This window comes from Dama dama, chromosome 20 (assembly GCF_033118175.1).
Source record: "Dama dama isolate Ldn47 chromosome 20, ASM3311817v1, whole genome shotgun sequence".
In the NCBI taxonomy this organism is placed as follows: domain Eukaryota; kingdom Metazoa; phylum Chordata; class Mammalia; order Artiodactyla; family Cervidae; genus Dama; species Dama dama.
In genome coordinates, this window is record NC_083700.1 from 53,234,426 (window position 1) to 53,250,054 (window position 15,629).

Sequence of the window (15,629 nt, forward strand, 5' to 3'; positions counted from 1 at the left end):
AGCTCCCCAGATCATTATTTACACTAAAAATTTATGTCTTTGTACGTATGTTCAACAACATTGAATTATAACTAGTGCCAGTTTATTTAATGGTTGTTGTACTCCTACAGTAACGTGAAACCATGAAATGTCGTCTTTCTCTGATACGTTCTAATGTGAACTGTGATTATGTCATTTTTAAATGGCAGTATAGATTGTAATTAAAGACAATTAATATGAAGACTTAGGACTAATAATTAATTAATGAACATTTGACAAATAATATCATATGATAGTTTTAACCTACATATCATATCTATACATAATTTGTTCTTTATAACATTTAAATAATAATACTATGATTATAACATGCTTTATAAAATTTATTTTATCTTAAGAACTGAAGTGTAACACTTTAAATACTGTCGTCCACCATTGTTTAGCTAATGTGATTTACATGATAAATAATACACTGAAATAAAATTAACTGTTTTTAATTAGCTTAATAGGATAGGCTAACTGGTAACTAAGAAAAAACTTTTCCCAATATGAAGATGTAAAATTATTTACTTACCATATATTCTATCTAATTGACAAAAGATATTTTTTCCCTCACTCAAACCAAATGTGTTCTTTCAGAAGGGGCAATTAGCTTTCCTGCTTTTGGGCTGCTTTTTGAAATTTCAAAATCATAAATAACTAAAAGCAAAATAGCAGAACAATAAAAGATTCCTGGACTCTAGAGAAATTAAAATTCTGAGATTTCTTAAACACTTTCTTACGTGTAGTTAATAAGCCAACCACCCATATGGCCTTCTCTTATTACTGGGCATCTGTATTCTTATCTGACAACATTTTAAAATGTTGGTTTAAGATTGTTTCTAATTTGGAGCAGTAAAAAAGGAGCATTTTTTTTTAATATTCAAAACACGTTTGAGACACATTAGACAGCCTCTAGGTAACACCAAAGGTGTGCTCCCTCTCCTATAATCCAGGATGCGGTACTCACACGTAAAAAAGATGCTGAAAATAATTAGTTTTAATTGATTTGCTCCTTAAATCCCTTAATTAGGTCAACAGTAGGCTGTTCTGTTTATTGCAGTCACATTACGGGGAGAGCTGTTAAGTAAAAAAGTTAAATAAAATGTTATTAATGTGATTATGTTACTAGATACCCTTTCAGGATAAGTAAAATCATCTTCAAGTTCAGGTACAAGAGCTGACTGAAACAGTCACTGACAACAGATTTATTTCAAAGATTTTGTTTCTAAATTTTAAATACCCACATGTTATTAGAGATGAGTGTGGCATTTATCTTTAGCTGTTGCTTTGTAGATTCCTTGGGATATGGAATCCTAATTTCAAACACTAAGTCTGTAAGTAGACATACTTTTACTTCTTCCTTTCCAATATTTATGTCTTCAATTTTTTTATCCTTATTGTACTGGCTAGTCTCCTACAAAATACGGTATAATGCTAAAGGGGGAAAAGACTAGTCTTTGGAAACCAGCTAAAGAGTTAATCAGTTAACTGTCAACTGTCAGGCAAGAATCCAATGACTTTGAACCCACATTTTTTTTTTTTATCTAGCCTAACGATAATATGTACATCATGAGAAACGCTGGGCTGGAAGAAACACAAGCTGGAATCAAGATTGCTGGGAGAAATATCAGTAACCTCAGATATGCAGATGACACCACCCTTATGGCAGAAAGTGAAGAGGAACTAAACAGCCTCTTCATGAACGTAAAAGAGGAGAGTGAAAAAGTTGGCTTAAAGCTCAACATTCAGAAAACGAAGATCATGGCATCTGGTCCCATCACATCATAGGAAATAGATGGGGAGACAGTGGAAACAGTGTCAGACTTTATTTTTCTGGGCTCCAAAATCACTGCAGATGGTGATTGCAGCCATGAAATTAAAAGACGCTTACTCCTTGGAAGGAAAGTTATGACCAACCTAGACAGCATATTAAAAAACAGAGACATTACTTTGTCAACAAAGGTCCATCTAGTCAAGGCCATGGTTTTTCCAGTGGTCATGTATGGATGTGAGAGTTGGACTGTGAAGAAAGCTGAGCACCGAAGAATTGATGCTTTTGAACTGTGGTGTTGGAGAAGACTCTTGAGAGTTGCTTGGACTGCAAGGAGATCCAACCAGTCCATCCTAAAGGAGATCAGTCCTGGGTGTTCATTGGAAGGACTGATGCTGAAGCTGAAACTCCAATACTTTGGCCACCTCATGCGAAGAGTTGACTCAATGGAAAAGACCCTGATGCTGGGAGGGATTGCGGGCAGGAGGAGAAGGGGATGACAGAGGATGAGATGGCTGGATGGCATCACCGACTTGATGGACATGGGTTTGAGTAAACTCTGGGAGTTGGTGATGGACAGGAAGGCCTGGTGTGCTACGATTCATGGGGTCGCAAAGAGTCAGACACGACTGAGCGACTGAACTGAACTGGACTGACCAATAATATCTAACCATCCACAATGCTTATAAAATGCCCCTAGTCAGGATGAATTTTTAAACTACTTCTGACCTACCAGAAGTCTTTTATATGTAAGACTAAAATAAAACTGTAACACAGACTCAAAAATGATTTGTCCAAACAGTGTTTTCTAACAGTTTCTTCAGTCTACTAGTTATCCACCACCATCTCCATAGGATTAACTCTACTTTTGCCCTAATGGCATGTAGTTAGTCTTTTTCCATCTTGCATTTCATTCATTTATTCATCCAACAAATATTTACTGATCCTTTGCGAACACATTAGGTACTATTCTAAATACTGCTGATATAGAAATGAACACAACAAAACAAACAAAAGTCTAGTATATTTTATGTTCGATTTATTTTTCTTCAAGGTACAATCCTATACTTTCCTTAAGTGAATTTCAGTGCTCAGTTTTGACTATTTCCTTCATTTTTATTTTGCCAAGCTCATTTCCAACTCTGCTTCAACACTATGTTATGCACCATGGAGCCACATACAGAAATATAAGATATACATTAAACCATCAGATCCTTAGATAAAATGCTTAAACACTCAACAAAGATCCAAACCCTAGACACACCCCTAGTGCTAACTCCTCAACTTTCACCATTTTCTGGTTACAGCGATCTATATAGCTGTGCATTAACTAGAAAGGTATTTTTGTGTGCTATATATATAGTATTTCCTAACTTGGCTGATGGGAAATTATCCTGGACCTTGCTAATTTCAAGGGACATAGTATAAATTAGCTTGAAGGTGTTTTCCTAATGAAGCTATTCTCACTGTTCTTTTTAAAAATCAAGGTGTTATTAGCTAAATGACCCCCAAAGTATTTTTTCCAGAAGCTGGATTTATAGGTTATACCCTTCCTATTTAAAAAAAGATATTTGAATCTGTTTCTAATTTTAATACATTCCTAAGGTATTCGAGAAAGACTAGTTAGTAATTTTTATTGATTACTGGACCCATGAGTTTTCATCTATTTAGCTTAGGTAGTGACTTCTATCTAGGATTTGATGTTCTGACTTCATGTTTTATATAATACTCCAAATTTCCAATGGCATATAGAAATATTTCTGTATACATATGTCACGACCCTATTAAGAAGAATAACTTCTAACTACACTCTTAAATTTCATTTCTAGAAGTTAAGATAACAGAAAGGGATATACGGTAAGATGGCAGGTTAGAAACTTCAGTGCAAAATGTACCATTAAGTGTTTATTCCACAACTGTTTCCCCAGCAGCTCTGTTCCAGTCACTGCAGGTGCTGTGGATACAGAAGTGAACAGGACCAGTACGGCCAAATGGCCTCGGCCCTCATGGACTTTCAGTGCAGCTCTAAAAATCAAACAAAGAGAAAAGATGTGGAAAACAAAGATATTTCTGAGGCCTTGGGGGGAAAGGAGAAGGGGAAAGAATAAGACGGTTAAAATAAAAGCTGAAAGAAGAAGATGAGTTGTGGTGGAGGAAGGAGCATGCAAAGGCTGTGTGTGTGTGGGCTCAGTGGTGTCCAACTCTCTGCAACCCCATGGACTACAGCCCACCAGCACCCTCTGTTCATGGAATTCTCCAGGCAAGAACACTGGAGTGGGTTGCTATTTCCTTCTCCAGGGGATCTTCCTGACCCAGGGATCAAACCCTCAGCTCTTGTGTCTCCTGCACTGGCAGGCGGATTCTTGACCACTAGCGCCACCTGGGAAGGCCACGGCCTCCAAATGCCAAAAGAAGCCAGTATATAAAGAAGCCAAGCTCCTAAAAGCTCTAACCCTAAAAAGCTCTGAGATTCCATGTCAGAAGCCGAGGCTTATGCTCCCTATGGAACCAGAGCATGGAAACAAACATGAAAAAGCTAACAGTGACTTCAGAAGTCTCACCCCCACCACCAAATATCTACTTGTTGTGAGTTAAAATTTCTTAGACAGGGAACACAGTGTTTCATAATAATAAACAACTGCCATAAGATGCAAATGCTCTAATAAAGACAAACTAATTTATACTCATTAAAACTGAACAATCACAAGAATGAATGGTTAGTATTAGAGCCTTCCCAGCATAACAGAAGTAAGTAAATAAAAGATGTTGCGCATTTAAAGTTTGAGGAGGGTTTCCCATCCCTGAAACAAAAGAATGCAGGTAGAGGTAGGTCTGGAAGATAACTTAAAGAATGTAATCATGTTGTCAAGATGCAACTGATACAACTGGAAGATGTATTTTTACAAATATATTTCAGCTTAAGAGCCAATATGATTTCTTATAAAGGAAAAATGTGTATGTATACACTGTTCTTCATGTCTTTTAGTGCCACATGGCTCATTTGTGATTTTCAAACATAGTCTAGAATCATGGTCCTCCACTTGTTCTCAACAGGGGGGGCAATCTTGTCCGTCAAATACTTGGTCTGCCGGGTGCTATGCTTAGTTGCTCAGCTGTGTACAACTCTGTGACCCCATGGACTGTAGCCCGCCAGGCTCCTGTGTCTGTGTGGATCCTCCAGGCAAGAATTCTGCAGTGGGTTCAGGTTGTAGCCTGCCAATAGGCCACAGCACCTAAGTGGGTAGACAGGGTATCTGTGGCATTACAATGTATCTAAAAATATGTATCTCTAGAAGGAAGGTAGGCATGACTAAAGAAATGTTGAGAAATGCTTCCCTAAGAGCTTCCTTACTTTAAGTAAGCTTCCTTACTTACTCCTGCGCTTCCTACCTTTGGGCAGTCTTTGAGTTCAGCCAAAATAACTTTCCTCCTTGCTCTTCCTTCCCACCCATCTCCAGTAAAGACAGAGCTTTCATTCTTCTGAGTTCTTGAAAGAACCTATAGTTCTCCTGGATGCCTTTGACCTCAAATGCCCAGTGGTCTAGAACACTTTCAGTTGTTTCCCTAAACTTTACAACATTTTTCTTAAAACCGGTTCTTGAATTTTGCCTTTTTCTCTTTTCTTAACTCTATTCATTTTCTGAATATTACCATGTCTCTACTGACTGGCATTCACAGACTGTAGAATCATATTCTAAAAGGACAACCCATCCAATAGCAGAAAAGGATTTTAAATTCACTCCCTGAACTTGCGACAGTGCGTTACACTTTTACGTAGGTACCCCAGGCTATTTTTTTGTTTCACGCCTGATATTGGAAAAGAGTTCAGGTATTCTCTACCTTTGAATACGTTTAGGAGATTTTCTCTGTATCTGCCGAACTACCTACTTACGTAAAGTTCTGAGATTACCCTCTTGCCCTTCTGTGGCTGTGCTGAGAGCGAATGGGAGTACGTTATTGTTCTAGGTATTCGAGGCCACACTAGTTTCCACTCTTGCCCATCTTGACCCCACAGTCTCTTTCCTATTTCTATAGTCCAGGAATGACCCATATCTAGCAGACCTATTATTAATAATAAATAATAGTATTTGTTATTATTGTCATAGGGTGTTATAGTGTGTGAGATATATATATATATATACACACACACGCACACACATATATAGAGAGAGAATATAGCATAGTATAGTAATATTATAGTGTTTCACTTCTTTAACCTGTTCCTTTAAAATTTTTCCACCTCTGATATTTGTGGTGAGACTATCTGGGTCTTTTCCCCATGCTAATTCTCTCATTATTCTCACATAATTCTAACAGAAGCAGAAGATATTAAGAAGAGGTGGAAAGAATATACAGAAGAACTGTACAAAAAAGATCTTCACGACCCAAATAATCACGATGGTGTGATCACTCACTTAGAGCCAAAAATCGTGGAATGTGAAGTCAAGTGGGCCTTAGGAAGCATCACTACAAACAAAGCTAGTGGAGGTGATGGAATTCCAGTTGAGTTATTTCAAATCCTAAAAGATGATGCTGTGAAAGTGCTGCACTCAATATGTCAGCAAATTTGGAAAACTCAGCAGTGGCCACAGGACTGGAAAAGTTCAGTTTTCATTCCAATCCCAAAGAAAGGCAATCCCAAAGAATGCTCAAACTACCGCACAATTGCACTTATCTCACATGCTAGTAAAGTAATGCTCAAAATTCTCCAAGCCAGGCTTCAGTAATATGTGAACCATGAACTTCCAGATGTTCAAGCCGGTTTTAGAAAAGGCAGAGGAACCAGAGATCAAATTGCCAACATCTGCTGGATCATTGAAAAAGCAAGAGAGTTCCAGAAAAACACCTATTTCTGCTTTACTGACTATGCTAAAGCCTTTGACTGTGTGGATCACAATAAACTGTGGAAAATTCTGAGGGAGATGGAAATACCAGACCACCAGACCTGCCTCTTGAGAAACCTGTATGCGGGTCAGGAAGCAACAGTTAGAACTGGACATGTAACGATAGACTAGTTCCAAATAAGAAAAGGAGTACATCAAGGCTGTATATTGTCACTCTGCTTATTTAACTTCTATGCAGAGTACATCATGAGAAACGCTGGGCTGGAAGAAGCACAAGCTGGAATCAAGATTGCCGGGAGAAACAGCAATAACCTCAGATATGCAGATGACACCAGCCTTATGGCAGGAAGTGAAGAAGAACTACAGAGCCTCTTGATGAAAGTGAAAGAGGGGAGTGACAAAGCTCAACATTCAGAAAACTAAGATCATGGCATCCGGTCCCATCACTTCATGGTAAATAGATGGGGAAACAGTGGCTGACTTTAGTTTGGGGGGCTCCCAAGTCACTGCAGATGGTGACTGCAACCATGACATTTTTTAAAAGACACTTACTCTTTGGAAGGAAATTTATGACCAACCTAGACAGCATATTAAAAAGCAGAGACATTACTTTGCCAACAAAGGTCTGTCTGGTCAAGGCTACGGTTTTTCTAGTAGTCATGTATGGATGTTGAGAGTTGGACTCTAAAGAAAGCTGAGCACAGAAGAATTGATGCTTTTGAACTGTGGTGTTGGAGAAGACTCTTGAGAGTCGCTTGGACTGCAAGGAGATCCAACCAGTCCATCCTAAAGGGGATCAGTCCTGGGTGTTCATTGGAAGGACTGATGTTGAAGCTGAAACTCCAATACTTTCACCACCAGATGAGAAGAGCTGACTCTTTTGAAAAGATCCTGATGCTGGGGAAGATTGAGGGTGGGAGGAGAAGGGTACAACGAGGATGAGATGGTTGGATGGCATCACCGACTCAATGGATGTGAGTTTGGGTAAACTCTGGGAGTTGGTGATGGACAGGGAGGCCTGGCGTACTGCAGTTCATGGGGTGGCAAAGAGTTGGACACAACTGAGCGACTGAACTGAACTAAATTGAATTCTCTCATGAAAGTCAATTTGATTGTATCCTTCATACTGTGCCATGATTAGTCCTATTTTCAACCAAAGGGTTTGAAATCTTCATTGCTTATTATCTCAACCTTCTCTCTAAGGCAGGTACAGGTATACCTGCTTTTTGAAAGTTCCCTTTACACTACTTCACTTTTATGAAAGACCTATAGTGGTGCCTGATTTGACTAACTGAAAGAAATCCAAAAAGGACTTTTGCACTTATGGAAAAGAAAGGCAAAAAGCAAAAATAGCATTCAGCATTGGTTTTGCAGTAAGCAGAAATACAGAGGCAGCGAACACCCAGGGCAGCAGCGACAGTGGCACGGCAAGCTCCTTCCCCAAGAACTACACTCAGCATCTCCACATCAAGCCCCATAACTCTGAACAGTATCTGTGAGCGTCTGCGCTTTATCTCCATGTATTCTGTGCATCCGTTAGTAAGATGTGTCCTAAGATAACTGTTCCTTCCCTTTATGCTATTTCAGCTTACATAAATTTTCAGAGGAACTCTGCTTGCAGATAATGGGGGAAACCTGCATTTCTTTCCCACAGGTAAATTATAATCCTAATTAAAGAAATCCATCAGGATCATTACCCCATCTAAAATGCCAAACTATCCAAATACTGTTGATGTACTCAATATATTTACAACCTAATGAGGTTACTATACCACCACAGAAGCAACTGATCAATGAAATATAGCTATCTTACCTGGTACCTAATGGCCAAGGCTTTGAAGAACTGTGGCCTTCTAGTAAATGGAATGCCAGTTAAAAGAGTGAAGAAGGCTGGGATGAACAAGTCTCAGAAAGAGGAGGGTGCCTCCTCAGAAAGAGGAGGGTGCCACTACTCATGTAACAGAGACAAATAACTTGGGTGTGTTTCCTAATTATTGTGAGGATCTCTCTTTGAATATTTGACTCATCTTTCATTCAGGAAATCGAAACTATCTATGTTTTATTTGAAGCAAGGCATATAAAGAAATAGAAAAATGTCCCTATCTTCAAAGAGTTTACAGTTTTTTGTAGGATATTACCTGGACAAATAACCTTAAAAAATGTAAAAATCATTAGGGGGACATGTTATCTGAATTATAAGTGAACTGACAAATCATTAAAAAGGAAGGTCTATAGCTCACGTAGGAGGTTGCATTTAGGTTGGGCCTTGAAGTAGATGCAAAACATTAGCTGGTAGAGACTCGGTGAAGGGTGAGGTATGTGGTGGGGAGATACTAGGATTGCCTTGGTGCTCTGAGTGATAAGCAAGGCTGAGATATCAGGAGAGGCAGAAAACAGGATAGTGCATTTGCCAAGATATACAAATTCCACCCCATTGAAAGATGGCTATTAATATTCTAAAAAATGTGCAGAGTAGGGCAAAGGAAAAACTACATAAGGTGAGTAAATGTTTATAAGTCAAGACTACAAAAAAAAAGGATGTGATTCAAAAGTTAAAGATGCTAAAAAGCAGATAAGGCCTTTATATAAAAAAGTGAATCAATGACAGTGCTGACTAAATGCTATATGCATATAAAATATACAAATGTAAAATCAAGCAGAAATTTCAATCAGGGGTAGAATACAGTAATTCTTACCATTTACTAAGCACCTACTAGGTGACAGGGCCACATTTTGTCCCACTGTGCTAAGTTACTTCAGTCATGTCTGACTCTGTGATCCTATGGACTGTAGCCCACCAGGCTCCTCTGTCCAAGGGATTCTCCAGGCAAGAATATAAGAGTGGGTGGCCATGCCCTCCTCCAGGGGATCTTCCTGATCCAGGGATCAAACCCACTTCTCTTACGTCTCCTGCATTGGCAGGCAGATTCTTTATCACTGGTGCCATCTGGGAAGCCCTTTGTCCCATTACTTCATGGCAAATAGAAGGGGAAAAAGTAGAAGCAATGACGGATTTTATTTTCTTGGGCTCCAAAATTACTGCGAATGGTGACTGCAGCCATGAAATTAAAGGATGCTTGCTCCTTGGAAGGAAAGTTATGACAAATGTAGACAGTGTATTAACAAGTTAAGACATCACTTTGCCAACAAAGGTCTGTATACTCAAAGCTATGGTTTTTCCATTAGTAATGTATGGATGTGAGAGTTAAACCATAAAGAAGGCTGAGCGTCAAAGAATTGATTCTTTCAAACTGTGGTGCTGGAGAAGACTCCTGAGTCTCTTGGACAGCAAACAGATCAAACCAGTCAATCCCAAAGGAAATCAACCCTGAATATACATCAGAAAGACTGACGCTTAAGCTGAAGATCCAATACTTTGGCTGCCTGATGCAAAGAGCCGACTCATTGGAAAAGACCCTGATGTTGGGAAAGATTGAGGGCAGGAGAAGGGGGTGGCAGAAGATGAGATGGTTGGATGGCATCACTGACTCAATGGACATGAGTTTCAGCAAACTCCAGGAGATAGTGAAGAACAGGGAAGCCTGGTGTGCTACAGTCCATGGGATGGCAAACAGTCAGACACGACTTAGTGACTGAACACACAACACACAGGTTTCAGGAGCTGTCCTTTGTAAGCACTGTTACACTGAATGCACACAATGATCCAGCTAGGTAGGCTTTACTTATAAGCCCATTATCACACCAAGAAACTGTGGCTCAGAGAAGCTCAATAATGTGAATTAGTTGGCACTTGTTCTATGCAGTAGAGCCAGAATCTGTACCAGCTTTTCCTATCTTGAGGCCATGCCCTTTATCCCATACCAGTCTACAAAGATTTATATTTTAAGAGACATTAAGTGAATTAAGGATACCTGCATTAGGATACCTGTCACCTTGTTGGTTGCAATATGCTTTCATGAGTGTTCTGGGCCTGCAGACATAGCCAGCACTCCAGGGATTGAGTATAGACTCTTTGGGAGTGTGTTGCAGCTCATGAGGGCATCATTATCATGTGAATGAGAATAGCTGATGAGCCGGAGTGAAATGTTCATTAGGTTAAGCTCTAAATCAGTCATTTAATAGAGAGCAGTGGCCAGAAGAGGGGTTTGGGAAACAGATGGCCCTGAGTCCAAATGTGAATTCTGCTATATACCAGAAAACCCTGAACAGGTGACCTGACTTCCTTAATCCCCCATTTCCTCATACAGTCCTTATGGTAAGTTAACAATAAATTTATTTAGGAAAAAAAGAGAGGCAGCTTTGAATAACAAAAAAGTAAATCATTAAGACTAGAGGATTTGGATGTATGTATTTGTATAACAGATTCACTTTGCTGTACATCTGAAACTAACACAACACTGTAAATCAATTATAGCCCAATACAAATTAAAAGAAAAAAGACAACTAGAGGCTTGGCTTCATTCAGGCATTAACTCAGCTGTATGGTCTTGGATAAGTCACACACCCTGAACTGCTCTCTTCTGTGAAGTGTGAATGGCCATCTGCCTTAAGAGTTTGTTGTCAGATTTTGAGATCACGCATGTCAGGCATCTAGTGCAGCCTGTATTACAGTAATGCTCCATATTAGATTATTAACCCCACACTTGGCAAAATAAGTGTGTATTTCCACTCTACTTCTTTTTTTTTTTTTTTCCACTTCTTTTTTAAACTTGGGTTTTACTAAGAAGTTATGGGTGACTACAACTTAAGTACACACTATTAAGAATCATTAACAAATTGGTAAAGATTAGACACTCTTTTTTATACTAAAAGCATTCCCTTCTCAAAACACATTTCCTTAAGTGCCTAGTCCATCTGAGAAATAAGAGATTAGTACCGTTCACAAAGGCTTTGATCATTTTATTACTAAGAAAGTTGTTAAACATGATTGCTATCTCTGATACTGCTGGTGGGTGAGTGGGCCTTATCTGTGGTCAAATCTGTTATGTGAACCATGAAAAGCATCCATCCTTGCAAAGCTGCTCCCCACCTCTCCCTCAAAAGCAAATAAACAACCTGACCTAAAGAGAGTATTTGATCACTCCAAAGCAAAGCCAGTCTCGGTCAGGTCCACGGTCTTCCCTATCTAAGCAAGTCACAAGAACGCAAATATCACAGATTGAAACTGTAGACACTTAATCTGTTACCCATGTCCACAGGTTTATGAATCAGAGCAAATTTTGTGAAGTATGGCTTACCTTTGGGGTTTACACAAAACATTTAAAAATAGAATGTAAAGAAAAATAAAAACTATAAAGCTGACCGCTGAGGTGATGGTGCCCTACTGTGCCAAGAGAGTTAAGACCAGTTGCCTTCATCTCTCATCTGGAGGCATTTTAATAACTTGTCCATGAAGAAGCCTCCAATATGCCTTAGGAAACCACTATAATACCTGTCCGGAAATGTGACTATGGGTTAAAGCTACATTTTTTACACTATCCACTAGTGAGAGCTTGTGAGAAATGTGTGACTAAAATAAGTCTTGCCATTTCCTTTACCTGTTCCTCCCCCATAAGTCTGCATGAAATAGTCATTCAAATCTCCCTCTGCCCAACGCTGCTGGCACTCACACACAGTTTGATGGGTGCTTATTTTTTTAACTTTAAGGTGGATAGGGACTTGAAAGTGTTTCCTAACTGGTTTGCTGGGAGTTTAAAATGCTTAAAAAGAATTCGAAAGAGAAGTTTGGCCTTAACCCTTTGAAATATCAGTCCTGGGATGTGGGCTAGGTGTCCGTGGCACCCAAAGCTAGGTAGAGAGCAAGGTTTTGAAGGGACTAGAATCCGATATATACCGTGGGTGGGGGAGGGAAGAACTGGCAGAGGGAGCGAAGAAAGGAATTAGCTTCTACAGAGCACATCCTAAGGTTGCTGAGTCGCTAACTCCATCCCTAGCCGTGTCGTCGCTGAGAACCAGCTGGAAAGGGAAAGACCAAGCGAGCCTGGGTTTGTGTCGAAAGCAGCGGTCTTGGTCTCAATCGCCGGCCTAGACACCTGGTTTCTGGGGCCCGCGAGATCCAGCGAAACCCTCTCTCCCCTCGGGTCCTGCTGGGGAGCAGGCATCTCGCTCTCGTTCCCTTCGGAGACCTAATTCCTCTCTCTCCCCAAAGTGCTAACTTCAGGAGCTCTGGGGTGGTAAGGGAAGAGTTGACCAGTAGGTAAAGACCCTGAGGTCTCAGGGAGGTTTAAGGTTGAAAAGAACGACGATCTCCCCCTGCGTGGCCCCGTTTTCTCCTGGTCCCCCAGCCCCATCCCCCCAAGTCCGCAGAACCTGCCGCGCTGCGCTTGGCGCCAGGCTGGGGTCTCTCACCCGACGCTGGGCTGGCGCGGAATGGGTGGGGTAAGGGTTGGCGGGTCCCCGAGCCCCGGCAGCGGATGGCTCCAGGGACCACACGCCGGGCAGGAGCCCACAGTCCGCCCGCCCGAGAGCCGGGGGAAGGCAGGGACGCGAACGAGGCGGGGCGAGTCGTGGCTCCAGCACACCTAGAGGACCGAGCCGGCGGTCCTCGGCGGGCCGTCCCTCTCCATCGCATCCCATCCCATCCCTCGGCGGTCCCCGCCCTTACCTCTGGGCGCGAGGGTGCCGGCTGCGAACGGTGCTGGGGAGCGGCGAGCCGTCTCCCGGCTGGGCTCAGCGGCGGCCAGCGGCAGCGGGGTCGCCCGCCGGGCGGCTGCTCATGGCTCGTCGCGCCCCGAAGCACTGCGGCCGCGGCCACGGCGGCGCCTTCCTCCTAGTCCTCTTCGCGGGCTCCGAGCCGGGACGCAGCTAACGCCCCAGCCCCGCAGCCCTCCTCCCCTCCGCCTCCCCAGCCGCGGACGGAGCCGCCTCCAGCGCCGCCCCGCGAGCAGCCGGGCCAGCGGCAGCCAGCGCCGCCCAGCGCCCGGCCCCGGGGTCGCCGCGCCGCCCGCCGGTCGGCTCCGCGGTGCCAGCCCGCTGTGACGCAGGCCGCCGGGCCCGGGAACTTCCTCCCGCGGAGACCACCCCGCGCCCGGGCCGGCCGCCCAGGACAGCCGCCGGCCGCCGAGGACTTCCTTCAGGGCGCCCAAGAAGATCTCCCGCCGCTTGCCGGGGGAGCCCCTCCGGCCTCTGGAACGCCCACCTGGCGGCCAGTGCCTGAGGAATGGACCGGGGCCACTACCTTCCCCATCCCGAACCCGAGGCTTCCCTGCGCTGGCGGCCGCGCCACGGTCGCAGCTCCACCCCGGGGTAAGTTGGAGGGGAGCCGCTACCACTAAAAATAGCCCTTCTGGGCACTCCTCGGAAGGACTGGGGAGGATGGAGATAATCCTTCCTCACTATCCTGCTCCCCTCACAGATGAGCAGAAGGGTGGGAGGGGGTGGTGGGACACACTTAGAGAGACAGAGAACAAAGGCAAAAACCAGTTTTCCTGGACCGTAAAACCCAGGAGCCGTTCCCTTGACACCTGAGCTTGCTCACCGCTAGGAACCTCCTTGTTCACGCAGCCTGACAACCTGGCGCCAGGTTCTGGGGGACTGAAATCAAATGCTCCGCCTGCAATTTCGTACTGTGCGTGGAGTTGATCTTTCTCGTCAAAACCACCTGTTGTTTAGAGTATGGGGGAGGGGGTTTCTTCCTCTTCCTCTCCCCTCTTAAATCGACCTAAACCACGCTTTTCTTCACTTTTCCCTACCCAATTTCAGGATGAAAAGCGAACTCTGCCTTATTGAAAGCCGAGTCACCTGAATAGAAAATCTCCCCAATGGAAAAATGTACAGACAAGATTGCTAAGTAATATAAGATCTTCTGGAATGCCTTACCAATATGAGTTTTTCTAAGAGCACCAACAATTATACGATTGCTTTGTGTTGGCATTCAGGAAAAGAGGGGCGTATGCCAGCAGAGCAATTCATAGACAGCTAGTCTTTTGCTAGTTGGTTTGTTCTTACACACCAAACCTTAAGAAAGCAGGCCTCTCTCCTTTTACCCCATTTTTATCTCCAAGTCAAAATTAAAATTTGTCAAAAAGTTGATTTCTTAGTCTTAACTGATTTTTCCATGCTCCTCTGGCAAATTCCTACACGTTTTCGAATTCCAGTACTGTTGTTGGGTGTCTTTCACAGAAGAAAACATTCAACCCTCTTAGTCCTTAGGAGATGACCCTAACATTAGCCTTAATTAACCTAGAGAACAACACTTAATTCTAAAGTGGGGCCTTCCTCCTAGATAGCAGGTGGGAAAAATTCCTGGAAGTTTCCTAGAGAAAAGACAGAGGCTGACTAGCAATTTGCTGCAAACAAACAAAAAAAATTTTTTTAAGTAAAAATTTGAGTACCTTGTAGGCCACCAGGTACTAGCTGAGTCAACTAGTTAACTCAGGTTAAATACCTTACCTGGATTTAAACAGTGAGGTGATCACTAAGGGCACAAATATCCTGTGGAGGGCTTTGGTCTCCAGAGGCTTTCTGCCTGCACCTCTATCCTCCTTGTGCTCCTAAACTCAAGCTTAGTCCTCCCTGAAATGCTGCCTCACTGCCCAGTGTCAAGGAAGCACAATCCTACACTTTGGACTGAGGTGAACCAGGAAGAAATCCCTGCTTTTTCTGTGTAAATGTAAGGAAATTACTGCTACTTCCCCCCACCCCATCAACAATGTAAGTATAGTACTATAGGGTGATGTGAGAATTAAATAACACACTTAAATCACCAAGAACAGGGCCAAACACTTTATAAGTACTTAGTAAATGGTAGCTGTGGTATTTACTACAATTCATTGCTCAGACAGTAAAGAATCCCCCTGCAGTACAGGAGACATGGGTTCGATCCCTGGGTTGGGAAGATTCTCTAGAGGAGGGCATGGCAACCCACTCCAGTATTCTTGCCTGGAGAATCCCCATGGACAGAGGAGCCTGGTGGGCTATAGTCCATGGGGTTGCAAAGAGTCTGACACAGAGTGAGTGACTTGCACTATTGCTCAGAGAACAAAAGAACCGGAAACAGCAATGAAGCTTGGAAATGGATTTGAGTCCCTGCA

At 42.7% G+C, this 15,629-nt stretch overlaps 1 protein-coding gene and 2 long non-coding RNA genes across 3 annotated transcripts in view; 2 read left to right on the forward strand and 1 right to left on the reverse strand.

Moving 5' to 3' along the window:
* The window catches only part of LOC133041068 (uncharacterized), a 46,517-nt gene extending 44,577 nt beyond the window's left edge, over nt 1–1,940 (forward strand). Inside the window, exon 3 of the long non-coding RNA XR_009689127.1 lies at nt 1,570–1,940. This is a non-coding gene — a long non-coding RNA (uncharacterized LOC133041068). The remainder of the gene's footprint in view (nt 1–1,569) is intronic.
* LRRC8C (leucine rich repeat containing 8 VRAC subunit C) overlaps nt 1–13,339 on the reverse strand; it is an 87,463-nt gene extending 74,124 nt beyond the window's left edge. The window contains exon 1 of the mRNA XM_061121430.1: nt 13,202–13,339. The gene's annotated coding sequence lies outside the window, so the exon portion shown is untranslated. The remainder of the gene's footprint in view (nt 1–13,201) is intronic.
* A 208-nt stretch (nt 13,340–13,547) lies between these two features.
* Nucleotides 13,548–14,628, forward strand: LOC133041069 (uncharacterized). Its single transcript, XR_009689128.1, has 2 exons — nt 13,548–13,842; nt 14,299–14,628. It is a non-coding gene; the product is annotated as an uncharacterized LOC133041069 (long non-coding RNA).
* Nucleotides 14,629–15,629: the final 1,001 nt, after the last annotated feature.